Raw genomic sequence first — 19174 nt, 5'->3', positions numbered from 1 at the left:
TCAGCACTTAAGTTGATGATGGAGATGGCCAGAACACATTCTGAATTTTTTTAGGCTATTTTCATCTACCCTTTTTTAGCTGGCATAGGATCAAAACGAGGTGAAATTTTGTATCACACAGGAAACAGATGCATAGATATCCAGGTATCCAAGTATTTGTCTTGGTGGTTTCTATGGAAGTTGAGTTGTTTCCTGGAGGGTAGACATGATGCACAGGGAAGGGGGACTGTGGGTGAGACATACTGAAGTTGACACTTCTGCTTTTCCTTCTTCCTCTCATGAGACCAGCAGACAGAGACTTGCCAGTAGTTTTGAACACAAGGACCAAAATGTGTAAAAAATAAAGAACAGTTCTCTAATTCCAATTAATGAAATATCTGGCAATGACCAGGTTTTGGATTTTTTTTTCTGAAACTTTAACATTTTCAGTAATCAAATAAGTCTTATGCTAACATTAGTTTTAATGAATGTTTTATGGAAAGTTTGAATTGAATAGGAAAAAAAATAACTCTTCTACCAACCCTCCTGGAACACTATGCAGGCTGTGGAATTCTGTGTTACACAAGAACTGGCCAAGTGAGAATGTTTCTAGGCCAGCTTTTAGAACCACTAGGGTCGGAAAAGATCTCCAAGATCATTGAGTCCAACCATTGATCAAACACCACCTTGTCAGCTAAACCACAGCACTAAGTGCAACACCCAGCTGTTCCTTGAACAATTCCAGGGGTGGTGACTTTGAGCAGCCCATTCCAATGCTTAACCACCCTTTCCATGGAGGATATCAGGAGGAATTTCAACCTGAACATCCCCTGGTGCAGCTTAAGGCCATTTCCTCTTGTCCTGCTGTTTGTTACCAGGGAGAAGAGGCTGACCCCCACTTTACACCCTCCTGCTCTCAGGGAGTTGTAGAGAGCAATAAGGTCTCCCCTGAGCCTCCTTTTCTCCAGGTTAAACCACTCCTTAAGCTCAGCTGCTCTTCACAGGACTTGCCCTCTACACCCTTCACCAGCTCAGTGGCTCTCTCTGGATGGGCTCCAGCACCTCAGTTTCTCTCTCCAAGTGAGGACCAATCACTACCTTGGTTCTGCTGGCCAGACCATTTTTGATACAAGCCAGGATGCTATTTGCCTTCTTGGCCACCTGGGCACACCTGGCTCTTGATGACTCTGCTGAGGGTACCTAGCTCCTCACCCTTGCCCTGGGAAAATCTCCTCTTCAGCTTCTTTATGCTATGTGCAATTTTGTAGGCTGCTTCTCTCTCTCTCTCCCCTAGTTTAAGATAGCAAACTAATCTACTTAATCCTCTTCTAAAGAAGATTTTCCCATATCTTTGATTATCCTCACAACAACATTTTGCATATTTTCTACTTTTTCGATCTTTCTGAAATGGGATAAATAGGATTGTATGCAGTATGGGTTCATAAATGTCTGTATGGCCTGTAGGAGGAGTGGCTTGATGTTTTTTGGTTTACTGTTCCTTTCCTAATGATCTCAAACCTTTTATTTGCCTGCTTTTGAATAATGAGTTAATTCCAGTATTTTCTTAAGTGGTAACTCTTTCCTCAATTTGCTTTTGTGAGGCAGAAATAATTTTTCCCCCTCGATGTACATCTTTGCATTCATCTTTATCTTTGCTCATTTGCTTAAGGTACTCTCCAACCTGTCACAGTAATCCTCAGCTCTTAAACTATGAACTGTGCACCCTCTTGTCCTTTTCTTTGTGCATCAGCTTCTCTCTGCCCCATCTTGATCACTTGAGTGCACTGAGCAGTGAAGAACCATATATATTTCAAGGACTAACTTAGCAACTGCTTTGAAAGGGCAATTTACTTTTTTCATTAATAAGTGATCAAAAGATAGGAAATGAAGGGTGGGATCTTCTCTCATCTAATTACAACTCAGTTTCTTTAGGAGCCTTTAATGAGGATTTGTGACAAAAGCCTCTAGGAAGCATGAGTATACTTTATTGACAAGATTATCCTTGTGTTCCATGACCCCTTTGAAGGGCTTCAGCTTGAACTGAGAAGTGATTTCTTATCCTAAAAAAATCATTCTTCTTTTCTTGGTTTGTGTTCATGTCTGCTAATAATTTATTTTTTTTAAATAAGAGGGTTTTCCTTTTTATTTTGCACACAAGGGATGGATTAAAATTTACTGTTCTCCTGAAACCGGTTTTAAAGATTGTTACATGGCGAACAGACACAACTCCTCTTCTGTGTGTGCTCTGCAGGTGACAAGACACAGGATGCAGTTATTCAGCATCGCTGTATTCAGATTCCCTCAGGACCATTTGGATGAACAGCTGAGTTGCTGTCTGTCCTTTGTCTTTCATGCACATTTTGTGAATTTGTTCTAAGATGTTTTCTGCTGATAACTGGGTCAGGTGTTCAGATTCAGCTGTGGAACAGCAGTGTTGGCAAGGCAGTGAGAATGTGAGTGAATGGCTCTGAGGGCTGTGCTGCAATAGCCTGGTTGCTGTGGTTAACATAATCTCTTCCTGTGTGGATATTAAAATACAGACAATCTTGTCAAGCTTTGGCTAGATTTAAATGGGCACTGCCCTGTCCAGAAAATGAATGAGGTTTGCTACACAGGGCAGGGTTTTCTCCTCTTGGCTGGACTGTCTCTGGCTGCTCTGACTGTGTGAAGTGATGTGAACCAACAGGGAGGCATGTACAGAGCAAACTGGGAGGAGCTGAGGACTTCATGTGCATGCTTGAAGCATATCAATGTGCCTTTTGTCCTTTTTGTTTATTTTTGGCTTCATTCTAATCTGATTCCATGGGCTGGCTATCTGCTTGACAGGAGTATAAGGGGTGCTTTGATTTAGCTTGACCCAAAAGGAGCCCAGTGTCCACCCCACTGTGCAAACTGGAGTACAGTAAATATGTATGCTTGAAGGCTTTTTAAAGAGGGTTTACAACGTGCTGATCCCTAAATGTTGGAGTGCCTGGGGTTCTGATGGATACTGTTAAAGGTCTGCTTCACTCTTTGGCGAGGCAGGACAGATAGACCCTGGGATTAGCTCAGCTGATTAGGGAATGGTGCTAATAGTGCCAAAATTGTGGGATTGATCCCTGTCTAGGACATTCCCTTCAGAGTTAGAGGAGCCTCCTGGCTCCCTTCCAACTCAAAGGGTTCTGTGGAGGAGCTTTGAGGCACGTTTCAATAACTGTTTCTTCATGGATCTGTTCTTCTGGTGTCTGCAAAAGGATAACTCAGACTCTCTGCTTTCCCATATTATGGGCACCCCAAGTTGGGGTAAGGGTTTTTTCACAAAGCTGTGACTGAAGTCCTACTCAGACCTTACCTAAAGACCAATAAAAACCAGCTCACTGTAAGAGGAATTGTCCATTACAAAGCTTCTATTAACAGGGAGTGACCAGGGACTTCATATTGAAACTGTCTAGGCTGAAATTAAAAGTGGATTTACCCAAGTAAGAGGTGCCATAGTGGACATTTATATGTTTTTATTGGTAAATTGTATTAAATGGTGTGTCCTTTTGATTCTACATATTGTGTAGTTTTGGAATATAGTCTGTGTAGGCTTTAAGAAGCTTTTTTAATGTAGTTCAAAGAGACTCCTTTTACTCCTAGAAAATAAAAAGTAAGAACCATTCAACTGATTACATCAGTTTTTTGTTCCTTGGCTTTTTTTCCTTTGGTCAGAAAAGCAATAAAGTTATGAATTTCTCATAATATTGGAAAGGTCTGGAACAATTTGCATCAACTGTTCTTCAAAATTAGAAGAGAGGAGATGCACATAAATTACAGACTTTTGTGCCAGACTTCATATTGATGGAAATTAACTTTGACAAGTCTTTAGTTGCACAAAGCACGACTTACCATGGAAATTTGAACAGACATTTAAATCTATAGCATGTTTTGGAGGTGCCACTCATACATGTTGTTTTATCTTTGAGTGTTTCTTGTTTGAACAAGAATAGGATGTGAAAATATCTCACAGTTTTGCCTTTAGAGGTCTTTATGCTTTCTTAATTCTCTGTTCTGTATTATCTGTATTTATATGATGACAGAGTAAAAATAAAACAGTGCTAAACATCTAGCCCATAAAATGAGATTGACCTCTTCCAACTGGAAGTCCAGCACAAAAAGTTATGTAACTAAGCTGATGGTGACTTTTTCTGCAATGGCAATAAAAACAAATGGGGTGCATTCTAAAGAGCTGACATAGAAGATTATATGAAATAAGCAGAACAAAAAAAACCTCTAAAGGAATGCATGCTGATCATTGCATATTAAAACCCTGCATAGGTCAACACGTGAAAAGATTTTACAAAATAAAATACTCACTACTTCATGGCTTGTAGAGATACGTGCAGCACTTACAATAGCAGAAATGCAAGCAGAGTGTTTTGTGTAAGATTAAAAAAAAGCCTTTTAATATCTAAAGGTCTCCTGGCATAACCAGGACAACTGCTGGAATAAGTGGTTGGCATAACCAGGACAACTGCAGGAATAAGTGGTTGAGTTCTATGTGTTGCTGTTGTTTTCCAAATACACTCAACCTCAGAACAGTACATGTTACTTGTGCTGGTGCAGTGTGCTCATAGACCTTTAACTGGATATATGGATGTGGGTATTTATTAATTAGCTGATAGGCTATGCCAGGTAAGGAGATTTTCTTGGAAAAAAGCAGTTTTAACTACAAAGGATTGACATAATACTTGTAATAGTACACAGTGTTTTTTCCACACTTCCATACTACCTTGAAATGGGATTTAAGCACTTCATCAAAAAGGAAGTCTATCTAATTATCTAATTGCATTTCAGTGTCACTAGCTTAAGTCACATGCATAGATCCAGAAATAACTTTTTTTAGTAGATATCTGGCAGTGCTGGTCTTAACAATTTTTTTTCTATTAATGTTAGTCTGAATTAGGAGTGTCTTTAAATAAAACATCTGCATCTTAATGAATGTTGAGCAGATTTATGCCCTTTATCTATCCTTTGACCTTAATCCTTATAACTCATCTGCATGTCTAATCCAGAAATTCACATTAAGTCACTTATTCTGTCTTTCCCTTTTCTTTGGAGTTTGAGTGAAATAGGGTAAATAATGTATGATACAATTTTTCCTGTGTAGACAGTTCCTCCCCTCTTCCCCTGACTTTTTGCACCATCATTATCAGTTTAACACTTTATTAATAAAGGACAGTCTAGTCTTTCCAAAAGAGAAGATATTATGGAGAATAATGGAAAAGTAGGGTAATTGAAGCAGTTCTTATTACATTTGTTGGAAATTACATTAATTATGTTGGTGCAAGGCCCTCAAAAACTCACTTGGCAGGACTCTCAAAAGGGCTTGCAGCTTTTCATGTACTCTGTGTTAGACACACAAGAGAAATACCAATTTAAAAAAAAAAGACAACAAAAAAACTTTAATGGCAGAGTTGAGAAAAGCAGAGACTTGGTTTAGAGCAGCGTTCAATCAACATAAAACATTTCAGGAAGTATTAACTTCAGCCCGTTCAATTCAGCCAACTCCAAGGCTATCCAATTTTGACTTACTCAAAACTCTAAGAGGGAATTAGAAAGAAAATTTATAGAAAAGAACACAACTGTAGTGAGCAGTTTTAATTCCAGCAGTGTTCAGCTGATGGAGAATCCAAGGGAAGGTGGGGTCAAGACCTGTGCCTGTCTTGGGTCCTGGGTCAAGCCCCCTTTGGCTTTCCTGGGCCCTTCTCCCAGGTGGGATTTTGGGTCATCTGGCCACGGTGGGGCTGGACTGGGGCTCCAGAGGTGGGTATGGAGCATTGTCTCTGCTGTGCCAGGGATTGGCAGGCACTGCAGGGCTGGGATACAGGCTCTGGGGCATGTGGAGCATGGCGCTGCCTCACCAGAACAAGAGCTGACCTGACCCTTCTCCCCACACGTGCACCTGAAATGTTTTGAGAGTGCAGTCTCTTCCAGTCTCTCACAGCTGGACTTGGCAGGAGCAAGGAATAGTTGCTCTTGTGAAACTTAGTTTTGAGTAAAATTATTTTTGAATCAAGGCCATCAAAGCTTAACCTCTTGAATTGTGGCTATTTGCAAGCTAGCAGGTGGGATTTAGGTTAAACTGACTTCTATCAAAGAAGTGTCGCTGTTTATTAAAACTGCTTGGAAAACAAGATTCCCTAAATGTTTTAATTTATTGCTACAAGGATAAGCTTGCCTCAAACATTTTTCTACATGCTGAGAGATACATGGAATACTGCAAAAGAGATCATCAGCTGCCTTGTGACAGCAGTTGTTTCATTATCTGGCTCCTGATTCAGGTCTCCCCATGAAGCCCTTCACTCAGTGCTATTGCATCCCACGGTGTTTGCTCAGTGTCAGATTCTGACTATGAAAGATGTGATTTGCATAAGCAAAACTTAATTTAAAATTCTCCCTTGCACAGGGTCTTGGTAAGAGACTTTGCACTTTAAATGCTGACTGCTGCTCCTACCTGAAGGTATTGTGGGCCTAAAGCCTGCCAAGTCCTGATGTGCACAGCTGGGATGACTGGCAAGAGCTCTATGGAAGAGCAAGTGCATAAATAAATTTGTCAGCCTCCATTGCTGGATCCACGTGTCTGCGAGGATCTGTCTGCAGGAAGGAGGTTCTGACACTTGAATTGGGGGTGTCCCATGGGAAAGGGAGCTGGTGGATTTAAGAGTAGGATACTACAGCTCAGCTGGCAGGTGCCTCTTCTTGAGCTAGCAAAAACTATTCATAAATTATAAAAGTCATTTGGAGGTTAAATCTAACAGTATTAATCAAGACCAATCATTCTAAAGATGTAGACATCCATTCAGACCTCTCAAACATTATACATTTTAACCAAAAAATCTCAAACCCAGGTCCACCCACAAACTCAAAGGTGGACACGCATTGAGGGCTAACTCCTATACCTTGAGTTTGTTAATGACTTTATAGTTTTCATCCTTGAGCAAGAGCAGCTGCCAGTAACTTACTGTCACACTGGTCATGTCTTCAAACACTCCCTTACTCCCTATGAAGTGTTGCAGATGCAACACGGTAGGCATGCAGCGTGGTTTTGCAGGCATTAAATCCAAGTCTGCATTGCAAAAAGTTAACCTAAGGTCAAAAGCCCCCTCCTAAATTGTACTTTACACATTGCTCATCTAAAGCCAATCCTGGCATTTCTGAAAGTTTAATTCTTTGGTTTTGGAATGGGCAGTCCATAGAGATGTCTTTTGCTAAGGTCTTGTTAGCTTTTTCTACATCTCTAAGTTCATCTTATGAGACAGCAGGATATATCACTGCAGCCGAGTTCCCAGGGCCCATTTCTGGGCTATGCCCAATGTCTAAGTCTGAGATTGCATGGGTTTGGCTCTCTGGTAGATAAGATTTATGGGGGCTTGGATGTCATGCTTCCCAGGAAAATTTCTTTGTGGTAAATGCAAGACTTAGGTATTTTGAATCCCTGGGGAAAAGAAGCCATGGGCAACTGAATTAGAATTTGACTGCATAAAACACTTGGATCAAACAAGGGACTTTTGGCACTTCAGGCTCTTCCAGTGAGGAGCAGGATTGCATGTTGATACCATAAATTCCTATAGCTTTCCTTAGTCATCCAAATCCTGATTTCGTTTGCCATCATCTGGGAAAGGTAGAAGAAATATGCCTTGCTTAATTTGGGGCTATCAAGAGAAGGGCTATGATTTTACCAGGTTGGGAAGTGTGCTTACCGAGACCTTTCCCATGTCTCCTTTGTAGGAGTGCACCCAGGTCTCCAGAAATGTAGCTTACATTTTTGCATGCACAACCCTATTCTTGGCTTGTTTTTTGTTTTAAATGAAAAGAAAATCCAGTTTGGTTATTAAAATACCCCATTAATCACAATAATATTTTTCTTTTTGACTGCAATAGGTAATTCTGTCTATGGCTGCTAACTGGTGAGCCCTGGAGAATCCTGCTGGAGTGGTTAACGTTCCCCTTCCCACTTCATTCCTGTTGTCAATCTACTCTCCAAGGCATAATGGAGAAATATACACAGTTCATTCTAAAGTACAGAGGTTCATTTTAAATTATCAATTAAGGTGGCTTCACGTGAGGAAGCTGCAATCTGGAGTGATAATTTTCATTTTTTTCCCCTCTCTGGTTGGCAGGCAGCAGGGGAGTGTGTGGGAATTCAGGCTGGGCAGCTGTAAGCTACAGGATTTAGCAGAGTTTGAGCACTCTGCTGTGTTATGAGTGCTGAACGTGTTGGCACACAGCATGCTTGTTCACCTGAACCACTGGGTCAGCAAGCATCAAACTCTCGTGGCTGTGAGGCACCAAGAACTCATGTGAATTCAGGCTTGGGCACCAAAAATTCGTGTGGCACAAAGTGAAAACCCTGGGGGCTCTTTGTGGTTGTGTACAGCTGCATGTAAACCGTGCTTATTTGGTGTGAGAACTCCTCTTCAGTGAGATGGCTGTGTCATACAGGTGTTAAAAGTTGTCTCTTTAAAAGCTGTGTCAGGATTTACTGAAAGCTGAGTTAATTTTCCATACCAAACCCTCTTGCAGAATCCCGAGCAAGACTCGCGCAGAGCAGGTGAAAAGCCCGGTTGGTGTGTGGGTTTTTCTCGCAGCACAATTAGAGATGTGACCCCAAATGCCCGGTGGTCAGAGCTGGACAAGTGTGTGGGCAGAAGCTTTTATCTCACCTGGCTTCTCTGTGTATTATCTATGACAGTGATTTATGTCTCCCCTTTCAATTCCTCAGGAAAAATGAGATGATTGTGGGCAAGTTTTTGAGTAAATACAAGAGTTACATTTCTACCAAGATGAGGGGTACAGCAGTGCCCTCTTGGCTGGGTCAGTACTTGGAGAGGCTGCGTGCTGTTTCTATTAGTTGTTGCAATCTTGCAACACATCTTCCATCACTAAAGCAATTGATCTGAAAAAAAAAAAAAATTAAATAGCTGAGGCAGGGCTCTTATGGTTCATTAAAGGCTAAAATATAACAAAACTGGTATCTAATCCAAACTTGTATCTAAGCATGAAGGAACACTGGGTACAGTCAGGATTTTGAGGACCTGATGGCAGTTCCTGACACACACACCCCCACACCACCTGGTGTGTGTGCAGGTGGAAAGGAAAAAATTCTGATTGTCTTGCTAATGAGTTACTTGAAACTAGTTTTATTTTGTGGCTCTCCAGACAATGATGTGAATAAAAGGTATAAGAAAAAAATGCAAATGATAAATTCTGTGCACTATGGAGGTAATCCGTATTTGAGCTCTAATATACCATAAATGCAGAATGACAAAAAATTGGCAGTAACTGTCTGGGCTCTCTGGTCTTCCAGAGAGCTTGTTTGGATGGTATAAAACAGCAAACCTCTCCATATTCAGAATTTTCTAAAGATTTATTTTAAAGTATCTTTGTAGTTCTAAAACAGCATAATTTACACATTTTCAATTTGTGAATTTCTTGTGTTTTAATAGTACTCTGGGTGGGTTTTGTATTCTCAAAGATGGGAGGGAAAAGACCATTAGTTCATTTATTAAATTAGTTTTTTCAACTTTGGGACACCTTGCTATTGCATGTTACTTTCTTTTCTAACCCTTACACTGAAGTTAGGTCTTCTGGTGATGGAAGGCATGGTTAGGTATAAAATATATTTACTGAAAGGCAGACTGTTTCTGACAATATCTTCTCCATCTATGCATCATTCAGAGCTCTGATCTTATCCATCTGAGACTGCTTCAGGCTCTGAAAGACAAAAAACCCAATGCTGGTTAAACCTAAAGTCTGTATACAATGAATTATTGGCTGTTTGCTTATGCTGGAAATAATTTTGTGAATAGATCTTATATCCTTTATTGTTCAATCACTGCTTTACCAAGGTAAGTGTCTGCACTGATTACTCTATATTTGCAGTTGGGATTTTAATAATTGAACAGGTTTTTTAACAGCTCTTGAACCAAGAGAACACAACAATGGAAAATACTTCTTTGCAGAGCAGGACAGCAGTTTGATGCATGGCATTCTTCCCAGGGGAGTGAAAGTCATGTCAAAGCTTTGGGTGATTTTTTTGAGCTTGGTTTATTTTCTCTTCTATTAAGAGAGCTAGGCTAAGGCATGTTGTAACCAAAGAGGGAGGTTGTGATATGTTTTTCACCTTGCTGAGAGGCAGGCCAAGTGCCATGAATTGCAAAATGCTGCTGTCATGACAGGGGCTCTGTGTAGTGCAATGCTGTGTGTAACTTTTGAGTCTGGTTGTGTGGAACAGACTGTGAAAAAAAAGGAGCTGGGAACAGGGTTTGGTCAGTTGTCCAGTGTATTTCTGAGCTAGAGGGTTTTTAGTTGCTCTGAGTCATCCATGCCAGAGTGGCAAAGCTGTTGTATTGGATCACAGAGAGGGATTTGAGAACAGCAGAAATGATTAATCCTCGCGCGTTCTAAATTCTTCCCTGCAGAGGATGGGACTCAGTGTAAATGTCAGCAATCAGATCTGGGGAGGGTGACACAGATATTGTGACACGGTATATTGCCTTTCCTTAAACACAACCTCGTGTTTAAATAACTGAGATTTCTCACTGCCTCTGAGTCAGGCACCTGCACGTTTGCTGTGCTGGTGGAGAAATCCTGGTGGAAGCTTTTTACCCCAGCAATTCTGCAATGCAGCCCAGCCCCCTAGATTGCAAGTTATGCTGTGGGGAGGCACTTCCATGCACATAAACTCTGGAAGGGGAAGAATTGAAATTTTTCATCACTTTTTGCACATTATAAGGTATAACTGCAGCAGCCTGGAGTGATAACTGCAGCAGCTCTTTCACTGGTTTGCTGAAGCACACACTGGAGCTGTGGCAGTGCTGGGCTCAGTTCTCCTCACCTGAGGCTGGTCAAACCACCCCCTCTCAGGAGAATTTTGCCTGGGACTGCTGTGAGATTGATGCTCTGGAGCTATTGTGCTCCAAATGAAATCTGGATTCCTTTGGGGATAGCAGAGGTGAGAATGGTTTGAGGCCTTTCCTGCAATATTATTGGACACATCCTGAAGCACTTTTTCAGTGAGAGATGGTTTTTTCTGTGAGCTTTGGCTGTTCAGCTAGGAAGCCCTTTCTTTTTTCTGCATTATCCTTTGTTTCAATATTTAGAAAGGGGAGAGTCTTCAAAAGGAAAGTTTGAGACTCAAGTTTGGTATTTTCTCCTTGGCATTTGGCTTGGCTCCTAGCTTGGTACACGCAGCAATCTTTTATTATCAGTAACAGTTACTGTTCTGTGTAATAGTCCCATAATTAATTACCCTACTTCAGCAAATCTTTTTAATTAAGCCTGCTCTTCACGTGGTGTAACAAAACAAAAATAAAAGGCCTCTTACTGTGTTGCAGGCTTTCTTACTGACGTGTTTGTGTGCTCTTTTGTGGGCAGATCAGAGGCAGCAAACAAAGTAATGCTGGAAAGACATGATCTTGAACCAATGTTTGGTTAATAGAATTCCCTTGAGATGTGGGCAAGGCTGTGTGGCATGTCTGATTGCCCAGCAGGGTTCATGAATGTGCCTCAATAAGTAAACGTGTGTTTATTACAATTTTATGTTTGTCTGACAGCATTTCCAGCTGCAAAGAGGGACAGAGTGCCTCTGAGGCTATGGCTTAGTGATGTTCTTCTGGTTTTTAGATATGAGCATTTTTTCTGTCCTGTTTCAAGGTAATACAGGGGCCCATGATGTGTGGGAGTTACCTTTTTTTCCTATTTCTCTTCAGATTTAATTTTAAATTGGATGTCTGAGATCAATTTTAAATTGGATATCTGAAGTCAAAGGCACTTGAAATTGCTTTTTCAATTTAACAGCAACTTTTTTTGGTAATTCTTCTTACCAGAATACTTTGTTTGAGATCTTGGTAAAACTTGGCCTTACTTGCTTTTTTTGAGGTATAATGCAACACAGAAAACATATAAAAAATAAAAATGGTTTTAAACATGCTATACTTAAAATAGTTTAGTACTGGAAAACAGCTCTGTGCAGTTTGTTGTCATATTTTAGAAATTTAAAAGAAAAACTGGTCTGCTGTTGCAATCTTTTTGTAGAAATACGATGTTTGTTAGCTCGGGAGATCTGACAACAGAAAAACATGCATTTACTATTCTATCTTGGATCCAAAACAAAAAAGGTGTGCATGCTCTACATGTGTGCTTTTAGCACAAACTCATAAGAGTTTAACAGAGGTGGAAGACTCAACATGTAAAGAAGGATCTTGGCACTCCATGCAGGTTTTCCTTTGGTGTCAGGTGAGGAGGAGATGGGAATGAATAATCACCAAAAAGAAGTTGATACAGAATCAGCTGGGTTCAGCTGCTCCTGTCATGTATGTTGCTGGTATGTTGCTGGTTTTAGAAGGCAATCCATAGGGAAGTAGGAAAGGAAGCTTTCTCTTACTCTAACAAGTACATTATGTGAAAGAAATTTAAAAAAAAACCCCAAAACTTCAAGGTGGGATGCAAATTTGCAATGTAGACGTTTAGAAATGCATTTTGTGACTTAGCACAGAAAAAAAATCATCACTTAAACATATTTTGATATGACTGTTTATCTGGAAAATATTTTAATGCTCTTAAAGGATAATTTACCTGTCAATTTTGCTACACTTTGTTGTGTTAATTAGTGGCTGTAAGGAAAGTACTAAAGCACAGAAGGGGGGGAGGGGCATTATGAAGTGGTGTGTGAGCTTCAGAAGTGTAGAAATAGGTTATTTCTGGAAAATGTTAATACTTCAGAATTAGCATATCTTTTACATGTTTGGTTCAGCTTCTCAGAGAACTGACTGCAGACAATCCCACCAATGTCTCTGGGGACTGAGGCAAAGTCTAACTCTGCTGTAGCTGATGCAGGTGTGAGAAAGTTGCCTTCCTTGAGATCAAGTTAGAACTTTTCACAGCAATGGGGGTTTGATATTTTTTTCAAATACACCACTGCTGTAAGCTCCTGGTTTTGCATGCCTCATGTAAGACTCTCTTGAATATTTTAACAGCATTTTCGTGTTCCAGTTGCACAAAACCCTCTTCTGTCAGTCAAACATGTTGTGAGTGAAGTGCTGGTTTGCTCTTCCAAGAGCCTGAAGAGTAACCAAGCTCAGATGAATTCCTCTTGTATTGCACTGGTGATTCAGGTACTTGGAAGTTTGTCTTCTTGAATTACCATCTCAGTTTGTCACTCTGCCTTTGGGCAGAGACTGTTTTGTAGGAAGAGCTAGAAAATGTAGGATTTCTTTAATTTCTTACTTCCTTCTTTGGTACCTGAACTTCAGAAAAAAGGCTGCATGAAAGGAATTGTTTTTTTTCTGAGGCTTGGAAGCTTCTTTCTCCTTCAGACATTCTGATTTTTCTTGTTCTTCAGAGCATGGTGGACACCTTTAAGAGTTCCATGAGGAGTTCAGAAGAGAATTTGGATTTGTTTGCACTTGTCCTGTTTGCCTACCAATGCTGCATAAATAACATACTGCTGACCTGATTCTAAAACCCCTACTTCTTTCATTCATTATGAGATAGAGGGAAGATTAATTATTGCATTTTTTTTAATATCAGTTTTTCATACGCAAATTTTCAAATGAAAATTTATGCTTTGATTTGTTTTGCTGTTTAAAAAGTCACAATATTTTTTTTGTTTGTTTTCAGAAAAGAAAATAAAGGAGTCACTTCCATTTCACATGAATGTTTTTAGTCAAGAACTGTAGGGAAAAACACAAAAATAGCCCTTGGAAATGGTTTGAGCCTCCAGTGACTTAGAGACTCCTGCTTCCTCTTGGTAAGGCTTTCTTCTTGCAGTCTGGTTTCTTTCTGCAGCCTAGAACTTGCTGATACTGATACTAAAAATGTTGTTGACTCTTACTCTCTGAGACTGAGCTTTGGTTTTATTATCTATCTGTAACAGATGTGATTTGGGCCAAATGATGCCAAAATCCCTTTTTTGAATCTATCCTAGTTCATCTTCTTTCTAGTACAGCTGGAAATTTTCTGTGTAAATAACAAAATTTAGCTTATATAATAGCTTCCTCAGGATCTTTTAAAATACAAAAATCATATATTTAAATTATATCAATTATATCTTCTCCTTGAGATTTAGTATCATTTCTCAAAACATACCACTAGATTTAAAATATCTTGATCTGTAGATGTTTTGATTTAATCTCCTTTTCCTGAATGACCAGTGATCCAAAATAAAGTTCTATTTTCTTTCAGACTGGGCCTCGCAAAGCATCTATCCCACTCTTCATTTCCTTTTGTTCCCTCAGTCCTTCTCCAAATAAACATTATCAAATGGTTCAATAGTGCTGTCACCTGATTTACCTCACCTACAGTGCCAATTATGTTGAACATATATTACTTGAAACTTGGACAGATACAGTGACTTTTTCTTGTAACTTGACATCTGGACATATTACTGAATACTTCTAGGAAATATTTATTTTCTTCATGAATTTAGAGTTAAAAAAACTAATGGCTTCTATACCTTTATACCCAGTACTCAACTCCTTGCTTTCATCTTTTTCCTGGTCTATTTCCTACTTGGGAGAAGAGTCTTCTCAAAGAAGTTTTTTTTCCCATTTGAAAAAAAGGTTGAAATAAGAGTCTCCAAATTCTTCTCTTGTCTCTGCCTGTTTGTGGGATACCTCCATATATCAATATAAGATACTTCCCAGCTTACTCTGGCAACCTCACTTCTGTTTTTCTTAGTTTGGCATACTGGGCACCCTTTTGTTGCATTTGGTCTTATGCTGGAATCTTTTGGTCTTCTATTTGGTATGTGAAGTGTGCATAAAGTTGCTCCTAAGAAGCTCTAGGATAATATCCTTGTTTGTCCAGCCAGGATGCCATCCAGGTATGCATTCTGTAGCTTTTAATTTCCTTCTGCAGACACACCATTTCCAAAATACCTAAAACAATTGATGTATTGATTACCATATAATTCAGAATGTCTTTATTTGCCTCTTCATTTATGTCTTCATATTTCATTTAATTATAAATAATTTGTTTCCCAGTTTCTGTTTGCCTTGTGTCACCTCTTTGTAACAGCTGTAGATGAGAAAAGGAACAATGCTGGACGAATTAATATTCTAAAGCTTTTTATTTTCTTGGATTCTGCATGATATTGATGTGCTCCTTGGCAATATTAATATTTTCCTTTTCAAGTCTGTATTTCATGCACCAAAAAACCCACCACACAATCCCCTGCTATTTGAGTAGAAAATAAAATCCACTGCTTCCAGGGCAGGAATGGATGAGTAAATCATTCCCAGGGAGAAATGGATAAGTAAATCATTTCCAAAGGTAAAGCTGAAGGATCCATGGTATGTGCTCAGCCTTACACCTGCTCCATGTGTTTGTCTTCTCAGCAACCTTCCTTACCAGTAGCATTGAAGAAGTAAAGTACTTGATATGCTCAGAAAATAATAGATTAACAAGTGAAAGTCAAATTTCTGAGTCTGAAGAGAGACTTAATGTCTCATTCTTGATTCTTTCAACACCAGCATAACAATCTCCCTCACCTGGGCTTTCAGGAAACTACAATCCCTTCCATGCATTTGTGATGGAAACAAACTGACCTTGCTAGGAGTCCCTCTGCTTCTAAACACAGTATCCTCAATCTGCCTTCTGTTGTCATCAGAGATTATTTTCTTTCTGTTCTGTTGTAATTTTTGCAAACCCCGTGGTTTTTTTGCCTTATCACCGAATTTTGCTTGAGAAGAAATTGGGCCATTTTTTCAACTGTACTCAAAGTTGGAAAGAACACCTACATTTACTGAGGAAATAAATTAAACTATAATGTTAAAATAGGTTTTTAACATTATAGTTAAAAACCTATTTAAGCTGTGAAAATAATGTATATTTTGTATACTCTGTGTGCACATCATGCCTTCACTGCCTATTGCCTGGTGTTGGCAAGTGTCTGGTAATTTGTCTTCCTCACACTCTGATGCTTGGGGAACTCTTTCCTCTCTAGAACAACTAATGTTTAGACAGTTTAGCTGAAATGCATCCCTTTGCCAGCATTAAGACATCACTGGTAAAATTATGGGATAGCGCAGAGAAACGCGGTGGAGATAATCAGACTACCAAGGTTATAATCTGTTCCTCTGCTCGTGGCTGCAAGTCAGAGTGGCAGAGGGGAGCATTAGGGTGGAGGTGTGGGGAACCTGCAGTCACAAGCAGACAAAGCCATGAAAACACTCCGGCACCATTTGGAAAATGGAAAGTGCTGCTGTTTCGTCTCTAATTGCTTTAGCCTTTGGCATGAACGGCCGTGCTGCTGAATCAGCAGTAACAGGGCTGGATCCAGACTGGCTGAGATTGTTTTAGGGGAAATAATACATAAAAGGTGTGTGTGCTTTTGAAATTAAAAAGACAAGTGAGTGTACACAAAAAAAAACTCATGCTGCCAAAATATGCTAAACACGCATCACAGAAGCCTCAGGAAACAATAGAATTCTGTTCTGTTACCAATGTTTGAAGACATGGAGAAATATTTTAAAGGAGGAATATGCCTATTAGAGGTATTTTGAGAAAACCGTGTTTGTGTCAGGGAAGAAAAACAAGCATTTTCTTCTGTTTGTGGGTTGGCATTTTGATTTGATTTAGTGTGGAGTTGAGTTTTCAAAATCATGGTTCTTTAGAATTCCTTCTAAGACTTACATGGCTAATATTTAGTTTCCACTTTGGAGGCATTTTTTCATGTGTGTTCCAGCTCTTACAAACAAGTCAGTTTCACTTTTAATGAAATTTCATGGTAGTTTTCATTGTTGCTGTGAATCAAAGACAAAGTTTACCTTTCACTTACAGTAGAGAATTTTTTTTTTCATTTGGTAGGCATGTCCTGTAGCTGTCCTAAGTGAATGCTTATTTGAAGTAAATTAAGAATTGAATAGACAGCACTGAAAACTCCACCCCCACATCTGTGTACCCAAGAATATTTTTCTTAAAAAGCAGAGGGGGAAAACCAGCTCTTTCTCCTTCTGCAATTACTATCAACTTTAGGGTCTTTTGAGTTTATGCAGGCAGTATAAATGCAGTCACACTGGAATTTTCCTTCTACTTCATCAGCAGTATGATCAGAAACAGCATTTCTCAACAGGGCAAAGGAAGTATCCTGTTGTTTTCATTGTACAGATCAGAGGACAATGTGCAGCCCATAGGAGAAATTAGTTTGATTTGTTGTTGTAGTCTAATTGTAAGTGCACTAAAAAGCATAGATTTCGTGGTTTAGTTTTTTCAAGCCCATACATTCCGGTTATAAAGAAAATGTTTGTTTAATGAAACAACAATTTTTAGCACCATATTTACTTGGGAAAATGTGAATATTTTACTAGGCCGTTTTGGTTTTGATATATTTAGCGATTTACATGCATGCAAATAGAAGAATGTGGGGTGCATTCCACGTTCTCCTCTTGTGGGCTCAGTTCTCAACTCTTTGCTCTAAATCCAATAGTTGTAAGCTAGGTACAGACAACCTTGTTAGCAGCACCACCAGCAGTTCTGTACAAAATGTGATTATCATGTACCCATAAAGAAAGCAGGGAGTGTTGAGCATTGCTGCACTGAGCAGGAGGCATTACAGGCTCTGGATGATTTGTTTGTTCCTGCTTTAGGGTGACTGCACACCCACCTAAAGTGGTGATAGTGTGAGTCTCCTTCTGTGCCATTAGATGAAGAGGCATCATTTTAATGCTTTGGCATTAGTTAATTTCATGTGCTGCTGCCCGATCGATGCATCCACATCCGAGTATCTCCAAGATATTTCAGTGTGCCCTTTCTTTGTCAAGACCATCTGCATGAATATTTCAGTCTGTGTAGACAAATGCCAAAAGTGTTAGAGCATTCTACTTAGTCACACAAGGCTCTTTAAGAGGTTTGAAATTACTGTTTTACAAACTGATGTCACTTTACTCAGTGTCAGCAGGTTTGACAGGGCTGGCTCACTGGTAACACTTTCTGGAAGTTTTAAAGAGTGAAGGTCTTAGTAGAGCCAGCCCAACTTCTTATTTCTTATTATTTGTATTGTATGTCTAACAGGCTAGGGTGAAAGAGAAGAATTTGTGCATGCTACTAATGTGTTTTGCCACTAGCTGGGTGCTGTGTTCAAGAAGTCATTTTCAGAGAATGAAAAAAAAATGAACAATATTATTTTTTTTCTGTACAGGATGAATGATACTAAATTTATTTTAATGCATTAGGTTGTCTTATTTGTATGGGTGTCCATTTCTCCAGGCTTTTCATTTTAGTGATCTCCTATATTCCTTAGGAAAACTGCAGCTGGTGATGCAATTGCCTTGCATTTATGTATGGGTCTGAAATGGGCCACTTGAAATATGGCAACCATGTTTTAAGTTCTTGATCAAGCTTGGCTGGACTTGCTTCATCAAGATTGATCAAGCTTGGCTGGAGCTCGACTAATCTGATGAAATAGGTCCTTTTTAACAACTTGTTGCTGTTTTTTTCTTGCTGTCCTTTAGGCCGTGGGTTGAATGTTCAATTCTAGTCTGTTCCCATGGGGAAGATTGACAGTAGCTGTTTGTATTTAATAGAACTCATGCAAACTTATTTCTGCACCAGGACTCTGAAGAGATAAAAAAAAAATATTCTGGTCTTATCCTAAAAAGTGAAAGAACTTGCTTGAGTATTTATTTAAGCTGAGGCACAATGAGAGTAAATGCTGTATGTAAAATCTGAATTTCTTATACACTAGTTGTGAGGGAAAAAACCTTCTAAAATATTTAAGTTAAAGGTTGCCATAGTAAGATAAGTAGGAATAGAAAGAAATCAGTCTGCTAGATTGGATAATGATGGGCTTTAGGTGTTGGCCTTCTGTCAGTCTTGGAATCAAATCATAGCAGGTGTTTCGGTCAAGTCATATTGTTCAATAGCTCTTTGTTCAACAGGTCAGATACCGTGAAGTGGGACAAAACTTGTTGCTGGTAATAATAATAACCTGACCCCACTGGAGAGGGGAAGCAGAGTGGGAAAACCTACCAAATCTGTGCTGAAAGGACCTGGGGCATTCCCTGCATGATGATGTTTTATTTGAGTCGGTGGATAACAAAAAAAGAGTTTTCCCAGTATTGACAAAATAGAACAGTGTGAGATGCTCGGGGAAAATACTTAGTGGCACAATAAGAAATTCCATGGCAGAATTGCTGAATTTCCCAAAGCAAAAATTGGGAAGGGGTGCATGGCA

This window comes from Fringilla coelebs, assembly GCF_963513975.1.
Source record: "Fringilla coelebs genome assembly, chromosome: 4".
Lineage (NCBI taxonomy): Eukaryota > Metazoa > Chordata > Aves > Passeriformes > Fringillidae > Fringilla > Fringilla coelebs.
The sequence above is the reverse complement of the archived record's forward strand: the minus strand, read 5'-3'. Positions refer to the sequence as shown.